This window comes from Pseudophryne corroboree, chromosome 10 (genome assembly GCF_028390025.1).
Source record: "Pseudophryne corroboree isolate aPseCor3 chromosome 10, aPseCor3.hap2, whole genome shotgun sequence".
NCBI classification, from domain to species: Eukaryota; Metazoa; Chordata; class Amphibia; order Anura; family Myobatrachidae; genus Pseudophryne; species Pseudophryne corroboree.
Genome location: NC_086453.1, coordinates 98,663,035 through 98,676,401, shown reverse-complemented (window position 1 = coordinate 98,676,401; position 13,367 = coordinate 98,663,035). Strand labels below are relative to the sequence as shown.

Genomic DNA, 13,367 nt, shown 5'->3' with positions numbered 1-13,367 from the left:
GGACCCGTTCTGCGCATGCGCAGAACGGGACTCGTCCATCGTGGTAAATGCAGTAAAGATCACATCAACGATCCTTACTGAATCACTCCTTCTACTAACATCCGTATGCTAGGACAGTGTTCTTATAAATCTGGGATGGTTGCAGTGGTATACAGTAGTCTACAGCAGTGTTTCACCTTCGAATACTAATACAAACAAGCTGCAATTATTATACTAATCACCAATTTCTGTCTCTGGAGACTGTTTCAAACTGTTTACTCTCTATCCAGTGTGATTAACATCAAGTTATTTGTTGTATGCACAACATCTTAAGCAAGTATATATGACATGTCAAGTGGACCAAAGCGTGTAATTATTAATTGATGCCTGTCCTGAGGTTTACATGGACTTCTGTCAAATTTTATCCTAGTGATGTGATATCTATGACAATTTATATATATATATATATATATATATATATATATATATATATATATATATATATCTCTATCTGTTAGCCACATTTCTGTTAAGGATTATTATTTTTTCATTATTTGTGTTGTATATCACTAAAAGACTGTCAGTTAACTGACAGTGATGTTGGGACGACATGACATGCTCACACGTCGAGAGCGCTCATACACTATTGAGGGCCCTTCACGTGCCTCTATTTGTGTTACATATACTTGAAATGTGAAGTGGGTGATTTCAGAATGTATACTTACATCTACAGAATTAATAACAAAGCTGTTGTTAATCGGGATGGATGACGTGTGTAGGCTGAAAAACATATGGTAAGGTTCTGTATGTTTATAGCTATAATAACACACCACATATACACAAACAGGAATGTGTGACATATGTGTAGTAGCCGCAAGTTATACATCTGGTTTATCTACATTGGAACATACAGTAAAATCAAACTAAAATTGAAGTAAATCTAAAAAAGGGAATAACCTCAAAGGTTTGACAATACCAACTTCAACACCAAAATGTAGACAGGAGCAGAGTAGGCCCTACTAAATAGGGGTTAGTGATAGTGGAGAAATATTTACCAGGAGGCCGGAGGTCTAACCGGAAAGTGATGGCCACATGACCGCCGGGACCCGGAAGACACCACAGGAGCTGATGCAGCTGTCAGGAGCCAGTAAGTCCACCAGGAACGATATGTCCACATTCTAACAATTACTTTCTACATGATGAATGTCAATATTGTCAATGGCCACATTATGACCATGTTGACAATCTTATGTTAACATGACAAATGTCGACAGATGTTCAACCCATAAAAATGCAGGTAGGTCAAGGCCTATTATATCCATGTATTTTTTTGGAGTGTGGTTTGACGCTACCATAGAGCACTCTTAGGAGAATGCGAAAGGCCCTTACTGTAATACTAACTTGAGGGCCCAGCCAGGGTAGAGGAGGGCATGAGTTAGAGATGTAGGGGGTAAATACTGACCAGACAGGGGCTTTGCTGACAATTGTCACCTCTGAACCGCAGGATACAATATCCAGTGGAGTTTAGCAAAACTGCCAGAAAAACCACTTGGCCTGGATAATTGGCAACAGAACAATACACAAGAAGCAGAAAAACAGTAGACTCTTGTTGGGGAGCACTCGGTTTCAGACATATATGAATTTTTTATCAGTATCTGTTAAGATCATAAATTTTATTAGTTTCAAGTTAATAATATGGAGTTCAATTTCTACCAATAAATGCGAAAATATAAAATTGTATTAAACATAATAGATAGCCTTGGCTATAATGAATAAGTAACCGGATTCCTGGTGTTATAATTGATGTAGTTTTCTCTAACGTCCTAAGTGGATGCTGGGACTCCGTAAGGACCATGGGGATTAGCGGCTTAGCAGGAGACTGGGCACAACTAAAGAAAGCTTTAGGACTACCTGGTGTGCACTGGCTCCTCCCACTAAGACCCTCCTCCAGACCTCAGTTAGATTCTTGTGCTCGGCCGAGCTGGATGCACACTAGGGGCTCTCCTGAGCACCTAGAAAGAAAGTATATTTAGGTTTTTTATTTTCAGTGAGATCTGCTGGCAACAGACTCACTGCAGCGAGGGACTAAGGGGAGAAGAAGCGAACCTACCTAACAGGTGGTAGTTTGGGCTTCTTAGGCTACTGGACACCATTAGCCCCAGAGGGATCGACCGCAGGAGCCGACCTTGGTGTTCGTTCCCGGAGCCGCGCCGCCGTCCCCCTTACAGAGCCAGAAGCACAAAGAAGGTCCGGAAAATCGGCGGTAGAAGACTTCGGTCTTCACCAAGTTAGCGCACAGCACTGCAGCTGTGCGCCATTGCTCCTCATGTACACCTCACACTTCGGTCACTGATGGGTGCAGGGCGCTGGGGGGGGGCGCCCTGAGGGCAATAAATAACACCTTGGCTGGCAAAATATACATCATATATAGTCCCAGAGGCTATATAGATGTAAAATTACCCCTGCCAGTATCACAGAAAAAGCGGGAGAAAGTCAGCCGAAAAGGGGGCGGGGCTTCTCCCTCAGCACACTGGCGCCATTTTCTCTTCACAGTGCAGCTGGAAGACAGCTCCCCAGGCTCTCCCCTGTAGTTTTCAGGCTCAAAGGGTTAAAAAGAGAGGGGGGGGCACTAAATTTAGGCGCAATATATGTATACAAGCAGCTATTTGGGGAAAAATCACTCAGTTATAGTGTTAATCCCTGCATTATATAGCGCTCTGGTGTGTGCTGGCATACTCTCTCTCGGTCTCCCCAAAGGACTTTGTGGGGTTCTGTCCTCAGTCAGAGCATTCCCTGTGTGTGTGCGGTGTGTCGGTACGGCTGTGTCGACATGTTGAATGAGGAAGGTTACGTGGAGGCGGAGCAGAGGCCGATAAATGGGATGTCGCCCCCTGTGGGGCCGACACCAGAGTGGATGGATTGGTGGAAGGTATTAACCGACAGTGTCAACTCCTTACATAAAAGGCTGGATGACGTAACAGCTGTGGGACAGCCGGCTTCTCAGCCCGCGTCTGCCCAGGCGTCTCAAAGGCCATCAGGGGCTCAAACAACGCCCGTTACCTCAGATGGCAGACACAGATGTCGACACGGAGTCTGACTCCAGTGTCGACGAGGTTGAGACATATACACAATCCACTAGGAACATCCGTTACATGATCTCGGCAATGAAAAATGTGTTACACATTTTCTGACATGAACCCAAGTACCACATAAAAGGGGTTTTATTTTTGGGGAGAAAAAACAGCCACTGTTTTGTTCCCCCATCAGATGAATGAATGAAGTGTGTAAAGAAGCGTGGTTTCCCCCGATAAGAAACTGGTAATTTCTAAAAAGTTACTGATGGCGTACCCTTTCCCGCCAGAGGATAGGTCACGTTGGGAGATATCCCTTAGGGTGGATAAGGCGCTCACACGTTTGTCAAAAGGTGGCACTGCCGTCTTAGGATACGGCCACCTTGAAGGAACCTGCTAATAAAAAGCAGGAGGCGATCCTGAAGTCTGTATTTACACACTCAGGTTATATACTGAAACCTGCAATTGCCTCAGCATAAATAGTGCTGCTGCAGCATGGTCTGACACCCTGTCAGATAATATTAATACGCTAAGACAGGGATAATAATATTTGCTAACATTGAGCATATTTAAGACATTGTCTTATATATAAAGGATGCACAGAGGGATATTTGCCGGCTGGCATCCAGAATTAATGCAATGTCCATTCTGCCAGGAGGGTAGTAGAAACCCGGCAGTGGACAGGTGATGCTGCATTTAAAAGGCACATGGAGATTCTGCCTTATAAGGGTGAGGAATTGTTTGGGGATGGTTTCTGGGACCTCGTATCCACAGCAACAGCTGGGAAGAAATTTTTTTACCTCAGGTTTCCTCACAAAAGCCTAAAGAAAGCACCGTATTTTTTTCAGGTACAGTCCTTTCGGCTTCAGAAAAGCAAGCGGGTCAAAGGCGCTTCCTTTCTGCACAGAGACAAGGGAAGAAGGAAAAAGCTGCACCAGTCAGCCAGTTCCAGGATCAAATATCTTCCCTCGCTTCCTCTGAGTCCACCGCATGACGCTGGGGCTCCACAGGTGGAGACAGGTGCGGTGGGGGCGCGTCTCGGGAACTGCAGGGATCAGTGGGCTTGCCCACAGGTGGATCTCTAGGTTCTGCAAGTAGTATCACAGGGATACAGGCTGGAGTTCGAGACGACTCCCCCTCGCCGTTGCCTCACATCAGCCTTGCCTGCTGCCCTCGGAGAAAGGTAGTACTGGCGGCAATTCACAAGCTGTACTTCCAGCAGGTGAAATCAAGGTACCCCTCTTTCAACAAGGCCGGGGTTACTATTCCAAAATGTTGTGGTACCGAAACCAGACGGTTCGGTGAGACCCTTTCTAAAATTGAAATCCTTGAACACTTATATACGAAGGTTCAAGTTCAAAATGGAATCGCTCAGGGCGATTATTGCAAGCCTGGAAAATTTCAGGGTATCACTGGACATCAAGGATACTTACCTGCATGTCCCAATTTACCCTCGTCACCAGGTGTACCTCAAAATTGTGGTACAGGATTGTCATTACCAATTCCAGACGTTGCCGTTGGTCTGTCCCCGGCACCGAGGGTATTTACCAAGGTAATGGCCGAAGTACTTATCCCGTACTTGGACGATCTCCTTATAAAGGCGAGGTCCAGGGAGCAGTTGTTCGTCGGAGTAGCACTATCTCGGGAAGTGCTACAACAGCACGGCTGGATTCTGAATATTCCAAAGTCACAGCTGGTTCCTACGACGCATCTACTGTTCCTGGGTATGGTTCTGGACACAGAACAGGATAAAAAGGGTTTCTCCCGGAGGAGAAGTCCAAGGAGTTGGAGTCTCTAGACGGAGACCTCCTAATACAAATACAGGTATCGGTGCATCTATGCACGCGAGCCTTGGGAAAGATGGTAGCTTCTTACGAAGAATTTCCATTCGCCAAGTCCCATGCAAGGATCTTCCAGTGGGATCTGTTGGACAAGTGGTCCGGGTCGCATTCTCAGATGCATCGGCGGATAACCCTGTCTCTAAGGGCCAGGGTGTCGCTGTGGTGGTGACTGCACATCTTCTAGGGGGCCGCAGATTCGGCATACAGGACTGGGTCCTGGTGACCACGGATGCCAGCCTTCAAGGCTGGGGGGCAGTCACACAGGGAAGAAACTTCCAAGGCCTATGGAAAAAGTCAGGAGACTTCCCTACACATAAATGTTCTGGAACTTTGGGCCATTTACAATGCCCTAAGTCAGGCTAGACCCCTGCTTCAACACCGGCCGGTGCTGATCCAGTCAGACAACATCACGGCGGTCGCTCATGTAAACCGACAGGGCGGCACAAGAAGCAGGATGGCGATGGCAGAAGCCACAAGGATTCTCCGATGGGCGGAAAATCATGTGTTAGCACTGTCAGCAGTGTTCATTCCCGGAGTGGACAACTGAGAAGCAGACTTTCTCAGCAGACACGACCTCCACCCGAGAGAGTGGGGACTTCATCCAGAAGTCTTCCAAATGATTGTACACCGTGGGGAAAGGCCACAGGTGGACAGGATGGCGTCCCGCCTCAACAAAAAGCTACAAAGATATTGCGCCAGGTCAAGGGACCCTCAGGCGATAGCTGTGGACGCTCTGGTAACACCGTGGGTGTACCAGTCGGTGTATGTGTTCCCTTCTCTGCCTCTCATACCCAGGGTAAGGAGAATAATAAGAAGGAGAGGAGTAAGAACTATACTCATTGTTCCGGGTGGCCAAGAAGAGCTTGGTACCCAGAACTCCAAGAAATGATCTCGGAGGACCCATGGCCTCTGCCGCTCAGACAGGACCTGCTGCAGCAAGGGGCCTGTCTGTTCCAAGACGTACCGCGGCTGCGTTTGACGGCATGGCGGTTGAACGCCGGATCCTGATGGAAAAGGGCATTCCGGAGGAAGTTATCCCTACGCTATTTAAAGCTAGGAAAGAAGTGAACGCAAACCATTATCACCGCATATGGCGGAAATATGTTGCGTGCTGTGAGGCCAGTAAGGCCCCAAAGGAGGAATTTCAGCTAGGTCGCTTTCTGCACTTCCTACAAGTCAGAGGTGACTATGGGCCTAAAATTGGGTTCCATTAAGGTCCAGATTTCGGCTCTATCGATTTTCTTCCAAAATAGGACTGGCTTCACTGCCTGAAGTTCAGACTTTTGTTAAGGGAGTGCTGCATAGTCAACCCCCGTTTGTGCCTCCAGTGGCACCGTGGGATCTCAACGTAGTGTTGGATTTCCTGAAGTCGCATTGAGTTGAGCCACTTAAATCCGTGGAGCTACAATACCTCACGTGGAAAGTGGTCATGCTGTGGGCCGTGGCGTCGGCCAGGCGTGTATCAGAATTGGCGGCTTTGTCATACAAATGCCCTTATCTGTATTTTATATGGATAAGGCGGAATTGAGGACTCGTTCCCAATTCCTTCCTAAGGTGGTATCAGTTTTTCATGTGAACCAACCTATTGTGGTGCCTGCGGCTACTTGGGACTTGGAGGATTCCAAGTTTTCTTGACGTAGTCAGGGCCCTGAAAAGTATATGTTTCCAGGACGGCTGGAGTCAGGAAAACTGACTCGCTATTTATCCTGTATGCACCCAACAAGCTGAGTGCTCCTGCTTCTAAGCAGACTATTGCTCGCTGGATCTGTAGCACGATTCAACTTGCACATTCTGCGGCTGGACTGCCGCACCCTAAACCTGTAAAAGCCCATTCCACGAGGAAAGTGGGCTCTTCTTGGGCGGCTGCCCGAGGGGTCTCGGCTTTACAAATTTGCCGAGCTGTTACTTGGTCGGGTTAAAACACTCTTGCAAGAGTCTACAAGTTTCATACCCTGGCTGAGGAGGACCTAGAGTTTGCTCATTCGGTGCTGCAGAGTCATCCGCACTCTCCCGCCCGTTTGGGAGCTTTGGTATAATCCCCATGGTCCTTACGGAGTCCCAGCATCCACTTAGGACGTTAGAGAAAATAAGATTTTACTCACCGGTAAATCTATTTCTCGTAGTCCGTAGTGGATGCTGGGCGCCCATCCCAAGTGCGGATTGTCTGCAATACTTGTATATAGTTATTGCCTAACTAAAGGGTTATTGTTGAGCCATCTGTTGAGAGGCTCAGTTGTTATCATACTGTTAACTGGGTATAGTATCACGAGTTATACGGTGTGATTGGTGTGGCTGGTATGAGTCTTACCCGGGATTCAAAATCCTTCCTTATTGTGTCAGCTCTTCCGGGCACAGTATCCTAACTGAGGTCTGGAGGAGGGTCTTAGTGGGAGGAGCCAGTGCACACCAGGTAGTCCTAAAGCTTTCTTTAGTTGTGCCCAGTCTCCTGCGGAGCCGCTAATCCCCATGGTCCTTACGGAGTCCCAGCATCCACTACGGACTACAAGAAATATACCGGTGAGTAAAATCTTATTTTAAGGTATATTCAATAAAGTGGTATCCTTGTGTTACAGAAAGATTTTTATGACCATCATTTGATCTGCATAAGCAACTTTAAAAAAAGGGGTTACTGCAGAGGATTGAATCATAGGTCATATGTCCAATTTTCAGTATGCTGTGTTGCCCAACTGAAGTGTATTCAATCGAGTGGTATATTGATATTACAGAAAGATTTGTATGACCATCATTTGATCTGCATGAGCAACTTTAAAGAAAGGTAATTGCAGAAAATTGAATCATAGGTCATATATCCAATTTTGCGGTATCCTATGTACTGCTTATAGTTAACACGCGAGTGGATCTAATGTGCAGCGGTAAATTGCAGTACCTGGGTGTTCCAGGGTGGTCTCCCATCCGAGTACTGGCCAGGCCCTCCACTTCTTGGCTTCCAAGATCAGATGAGATTGGGCATCTCCAGTGGGGTATGACCGCAAATAGCTGCGTTTAGACCTCACGTCTGTGTATTTTATAATAATGAGCCTTGATGTTTGCCCAAAAAAAAGGAATGGAAAGAGTATATATTAATACTCAATATAAGCAGTGATGCTTTGGCTTATGAGTTGGTCTGTGCAGTGATCACAGCCCGAAATTATGTTCACATGTGTAATGATAATCACAGGTTAGAGTGCAGGAAATGGTGGTAGATTTCTTGCATAAAAAGTAACACAATATAGTAGTTTATGATCTCAGAAATTATGACCATGGTTGTACCATTTGAATATAATAAATCATATATATTCTATGTACCTGGAGTTGGAGCTGTCATTTCAAATATGACAGTTCCTGTGTCAAAGGATTCATTAAATTGCACCTAAGTCCGCATAGTAAAAAATATTATCAATTAGTGCAAATACTAAGCCACAATATGCCTATTATGCTATTAGAGCTTATACTTGATAACCCTTGCGGAAAATTCAATGCTGTTGGCGCCTAGAGTCAAAGGTCATACACAAACAATTTCTCATTAGATGCTAAAAATAGCAAATCGTGTATAAGCCTAAAAAACTCAGAACATGGGTTAATAAGTCACAATATAGCCCATATACCATTTAGGGCCTAGAGAGCAATTAAAGTAGTTATGAGCAATTGGTTTATCACTCTCTGAAGCTGGAAATTGTTAGGTTCCTGGTGCTCAGAACAAGGGAGATGTTGCGTAGTGAGTCCTGAGCACCAAAACGTGACGCTGAAACAAGGTGTGGTGTGGAAATAGCCCCTAGCACCCTACCTCCATTGTTTCACCCGTGTAGTCAGTTCACGCCTGAGTGACTATGGTTTCTTGGGCCCACGGCAGCCGCGTTTGAAGGGCGGATTAGGTCTGCCCAACTCCGATGCCCCCAGGTCTTAGATTGAGACAAGGCGTGAACCGAGACAGGATAATAACAAGGGGACCTCTAACTAAAACAAACAGAAGGCTAGGGGCTACTAACAACCCTAAACCTAAATATATGTGTGGCACGCTGCCAAAGGAAAAGAACAACAAAGGAAATGCTGTCCACTCGCCGACACAATACCGTTGTGTACCGGCGGTGACAGCACAAGCAGAACCCTCTGCAAAACACCAGAAACAAATGATAACCAAAGAATACTGCGGCCTAGGCCGACGAACGCGGCAAAGCCGCTACTCACGGAACCGGTACAAATACTGGCAAACGGACAGGAACCCCCAATGTAGCCGACACAGACTCTCAGAACTGGAGGACAGGCAGAATCCCAAACGACTGACCGGTGGACACCAAGAAGCCAGATACTCGACCAGGCACAGACAAAGCCACAGGACTTCTGGACAGGAACGCTTCATGGCAGGACACGGGACCAGACACAGGAACTGACACTCAGGAACCGACACTCAGGAACCGACACTCGAAGCAGCTAGAAAGACACTGCTAGACAGGAGCTCAGGAACTGGCAGGGACTAGCTCAGAACTCAAGAACTCTGGAACCCAGGAAATATCACCAGCCTCTGTGAATTGCACTGAGCCAGAATATAACAGTCTTAATTAATTATGTCGTGCAGCTGCCCTGCTGCACAACTGAGAGGTGCAATCAACAGACAGGTGAGGCTGAACACATGGGAACAAGCTGCAATTACACAGACTCACCACTGGCAGCAAACAAGAATCTTCTTAAACCAGAGCAACGGAAAATCCTGGCCTGCAAGACAACTTATAAACATAGAATAGGAATGAACCACTACCTGTGGTTGGGTCATAACAGTACCCTCTCCTTAAGGGTGAGCTCCGAACACCCCATGACACCCACGGGGAACATAAACAGAAGTATTAACATAAAATGCAAAACAGGAATGAGCCACAGCCGTGGCTCATAACAGAACCCCCCCCCCCCTTGAGGAGGGGTCAAAGGACCCCAAAATTCAGACTTTCCAAAACAAGGTATACATTAATAAACCTGACACCGGAACAAACAGACAGAGACAAGAAACAGAAACAAGCTGTGACAACAGCTTGTAACAGTGCCCCCCTCTTGACGGTGGCCACTGGGCAAGAGTCAGCAATATTTCTTTTTCTTTTTCTTTTTACCCTGTGCTTGCTTGGCGACACCAGGAAAGGAAGAAATCTCTGGCTCAAAAAATTCTTCAAAACATAAAGGTCGAGCAATCAGATGCTTCTTCCGTCTCCTACCAGAGTGCCCCGGCATATAAGAAACCTCATCAGTTTCGGAATCTGAGAACAGACCCTAGATTGGTTCCATTCCCCTAGGTACCGAAACTTTAGAAGATTTCCTGTAGGGAGAAGACAGGAAAGCACATCCAGTAGCAATGGTAAAAGGCTGTGATTTTTGTGCCAAGTTTACAGTATACGGTGGACTCTCAGCATATAAGACGGGTGACCTAGAGGAACCTGAACCAATTTCTTTGGAACCATATCTCTTAATAACTGCATCACTGAATGCCGGGGGATCCTGAAGAATGGGATCTTCAGCTTTCATTAAGCTGGACGCCCACTCAAAAGGCTCTCTTCTAAAGGAATATATCAGATAGAGCACAAGGTTCCCTGAAGTGATGCCCAGAAATGGTCTAGACAACAAAATGGTGGAATAGTGTTTGTAAAGCGCCAGAAATTGGACTAAGTCCCCATCAAAGATTATAGATGTTGAGATATCAACAGTCAGGATCTGCTTCCTTCCCATCTGACTGACTAGAGTGCTTTGCTAGGACCTGGTCACTATTGACCTTACTCGAGGCTGAGACTTTCTGAACCCCACCTGGGGCAGTGACTTTCTGAACCCCACCTGGGGCAGTGGCCCTCGGAACCCCACCTGGGGCAGTGGCCCTCGGAACCCCACCCAGGGCAGTGACTTTCTGAACCCCACCCGGGGCAGTGACTTTCTGAACCCCACCCGCGGCAGTGACTTTCTGAACCCCACCCGGGGCAGTGATTTTCTGAACCCTACCCGGGGCAGTGACCTTCGGGAATCCCGCTGGAGCAGTGGCCTTCGGGAACCCCGCTGGGGCAGTGGCCTTCGGGAACCCCGCTGGGGCAGTGGCCTTCGGGAACCCCGCTGGGGTCAGCACCTCGGATTCTTTTACCGGGACCGGGCCGTTGGCCTCCCTCACTGGGACTGGGCCGTCGGCCTCCCTCTCTGGGACCGAGCCGTCGGCCTCCCTCTCTGGGACCGAGCCGTCGGCCTCCCTCTCTGAGTCGATAATTATCGAAACTTCTCCCGGGACTATGACTTCCAGGACTTTTGCTGAAGCTATAACCTTCAGTACCTCCACTAACGCTATGCCTCTTGAGTCCTTTCCTGGGGAAGCGACTTCTAGACCCTTCTTTGGGGCTTTGTCTCTCGAGACCCCACTTGGGGATATTACTTCAAAGATCCCTTCTGGGGTTTTGCTTCTCGAGTTCCCTTCTAGAACTATGGTTTTAGATACCCTTTCTGGAGTTGCACTTTTCAAGTCCTTACCTGGGGTAACAGCTTCTGAGACCCCTTCTGGTATTGACACCTGAGCTATAATATTCGATGTCCCTCTATAACCTAGAGCATCGGGTATCGCTCCAGGACTCTGGGCACCGGGTACCGCTCCAGGACTCTGGGCACCGGGTACCGCTCCAGAACTCTGGGCATCGGGTACCGCTCCAGAACTTTGGGCATCGGGTACCGCTCCAGGACTCTGGGCATCGGGTACCGCTCCAGGACTCTGGGCATTTGGGTACCGCTCCAGGACTCTGGGCATCGGGTACCGCTCCAGGACTCTGGGCATCGGGCACCACTCCAGGACCCCGGGCATCGGGCACCGCTCCAGGGGCTTGCAACTCTGCTTCAACAGGAAAATCAAGAGAGGAGAGAAACATTCTCCTTTGGTTCCTGAATCTATAATGGGGCTCCCTAGCCCAAGGACCCCAATTATAGGACAGAGTGCTTTTTAGTGTGGGTTGTGTGACAAGTACCTCTGCCACAGTAGAGACAGGAGTAGGTCTTGTATCCTGACTCAACTTGGCCAGAGGGCAGGACTTGTCGCCACACTTTGGCTTGCGCAACCCACAGGTCTGCAGATAGTGGCCTAAACCCCCACAATATAGGCATAAATCTAAGTTTCTGCGACACAGACGCTCCTCTTCTGAGAGCCTGGGCCACAGAAAACTTTCAAACTTTTTCTCTCTAATTAAACCTGAGGATTCACTTATCACCATACTGTGAACAAGAGTCTCTTTAGAGAATGAACTCTCAACTATTTCTGGCAAAATAAGCAAAATTTTGGTCAGAAGGTTTTGCAGTTGCTTTAAGGATTGCTGCAAAACTTCCAGCCGCTCAGGTTTCAAAGCACTGAAAGCAGAGTTCAGGGCTGAGAGAGATGCTTGCAGGGCTTGCATAGTAGGCATAGGAGGATTTCAAACTAGACAAGACAAGACTAGACACGATTCTAGACACGATTCTAAGACAAGATTCTAGACAAGATTCTTAGACAAGATTCTAGACATGATTCCAGACATGATTCTAAGACAAGATTCTACGACAAGACAAGACTGGACTGGATTTTTAAACACCGGACTGGATTCTGCACACTGAGTTCTAGACAAGGCTGGATTCTTGACAGGACTGGATTCTGCACACTGAATTCTAGACAGAACTGGATTCTAAACACCGGACTGGATTCTGCACACTGAGTTCTAGACAGGACTGGATTCTAGACAAGACACTGGACTGGGCCAAAAAAGAAAAAGCTTTATTTCTTTTTTGTTGTATGGCTGGTGATAATGTTAGGTTCCTGGTGCTCAGAACAAGGGAGATGTTGCGTAGTGAGTCCTGAGCACCAGAACGTGACGCTGAAACAAGGTGTGGTGTGGAAATAGCCCCTAGCACCCTACCTCCATTGTTTCACCCGTGTGGTCAGTTCACGCCTGAGTGACTATGGTTTCTTGGGCCCACGGCAGCTGCGTTTGAAGGGCGGATTAGGTCTGCCCAACTCCGATGCCCCAGGTCTTAGATTGAGACAAGGCGTGAACCGAGACAGGATAATAACAAGGGGACCTCTAACTAAAACAAACAGAAGGCTAGGGGCTACTAACAACCCTAAACCTAAATATATGTGCGGCACGCCGCCAAAGGAAAAGAACAACAAAGGAAATGCTGTCCACTCGCCGACACAATACCGTTGTGTACCGGCGGTGACAGCACAAGCAGAACCCTCTGCAAAACACCAGAAACAAATGATAACCAAAGAATACTGCAGCCTAGGCCGACGGACGCTGCAAAGCCGCTACTCACGGAACCGGTACGACAGACCGGTGGACATCAAGAAGCCAGATACTCGACCAGGCACAGACAAAGCCACAGGACTTCTGGACAGGAACGCTTCACGGCAGGACACGGGACCAGACACAGGAACTGACACTCAGGAACCGACACTCAGGAACCGACACTCGAAGCAGCTAGACAGACACTGCTAGACAGGAGC

At 47.6% G+C, this 13,367-nt stretch overlaps 1 pseudogene; it reads right to left on the bottom strand.

Moving 5' to 3' along the window:
- Nucleotides 1-7,766: 7,766 nt before the first annotated feature.
- LOC134967961 (5S ribosomal RNA) lies at nucleotides 7,767-7,886 on the bottom strand (annotated as a pseudogene).
- Nucleotides 7,887-13,367: the final 5,481 nt, after the last annotated feature.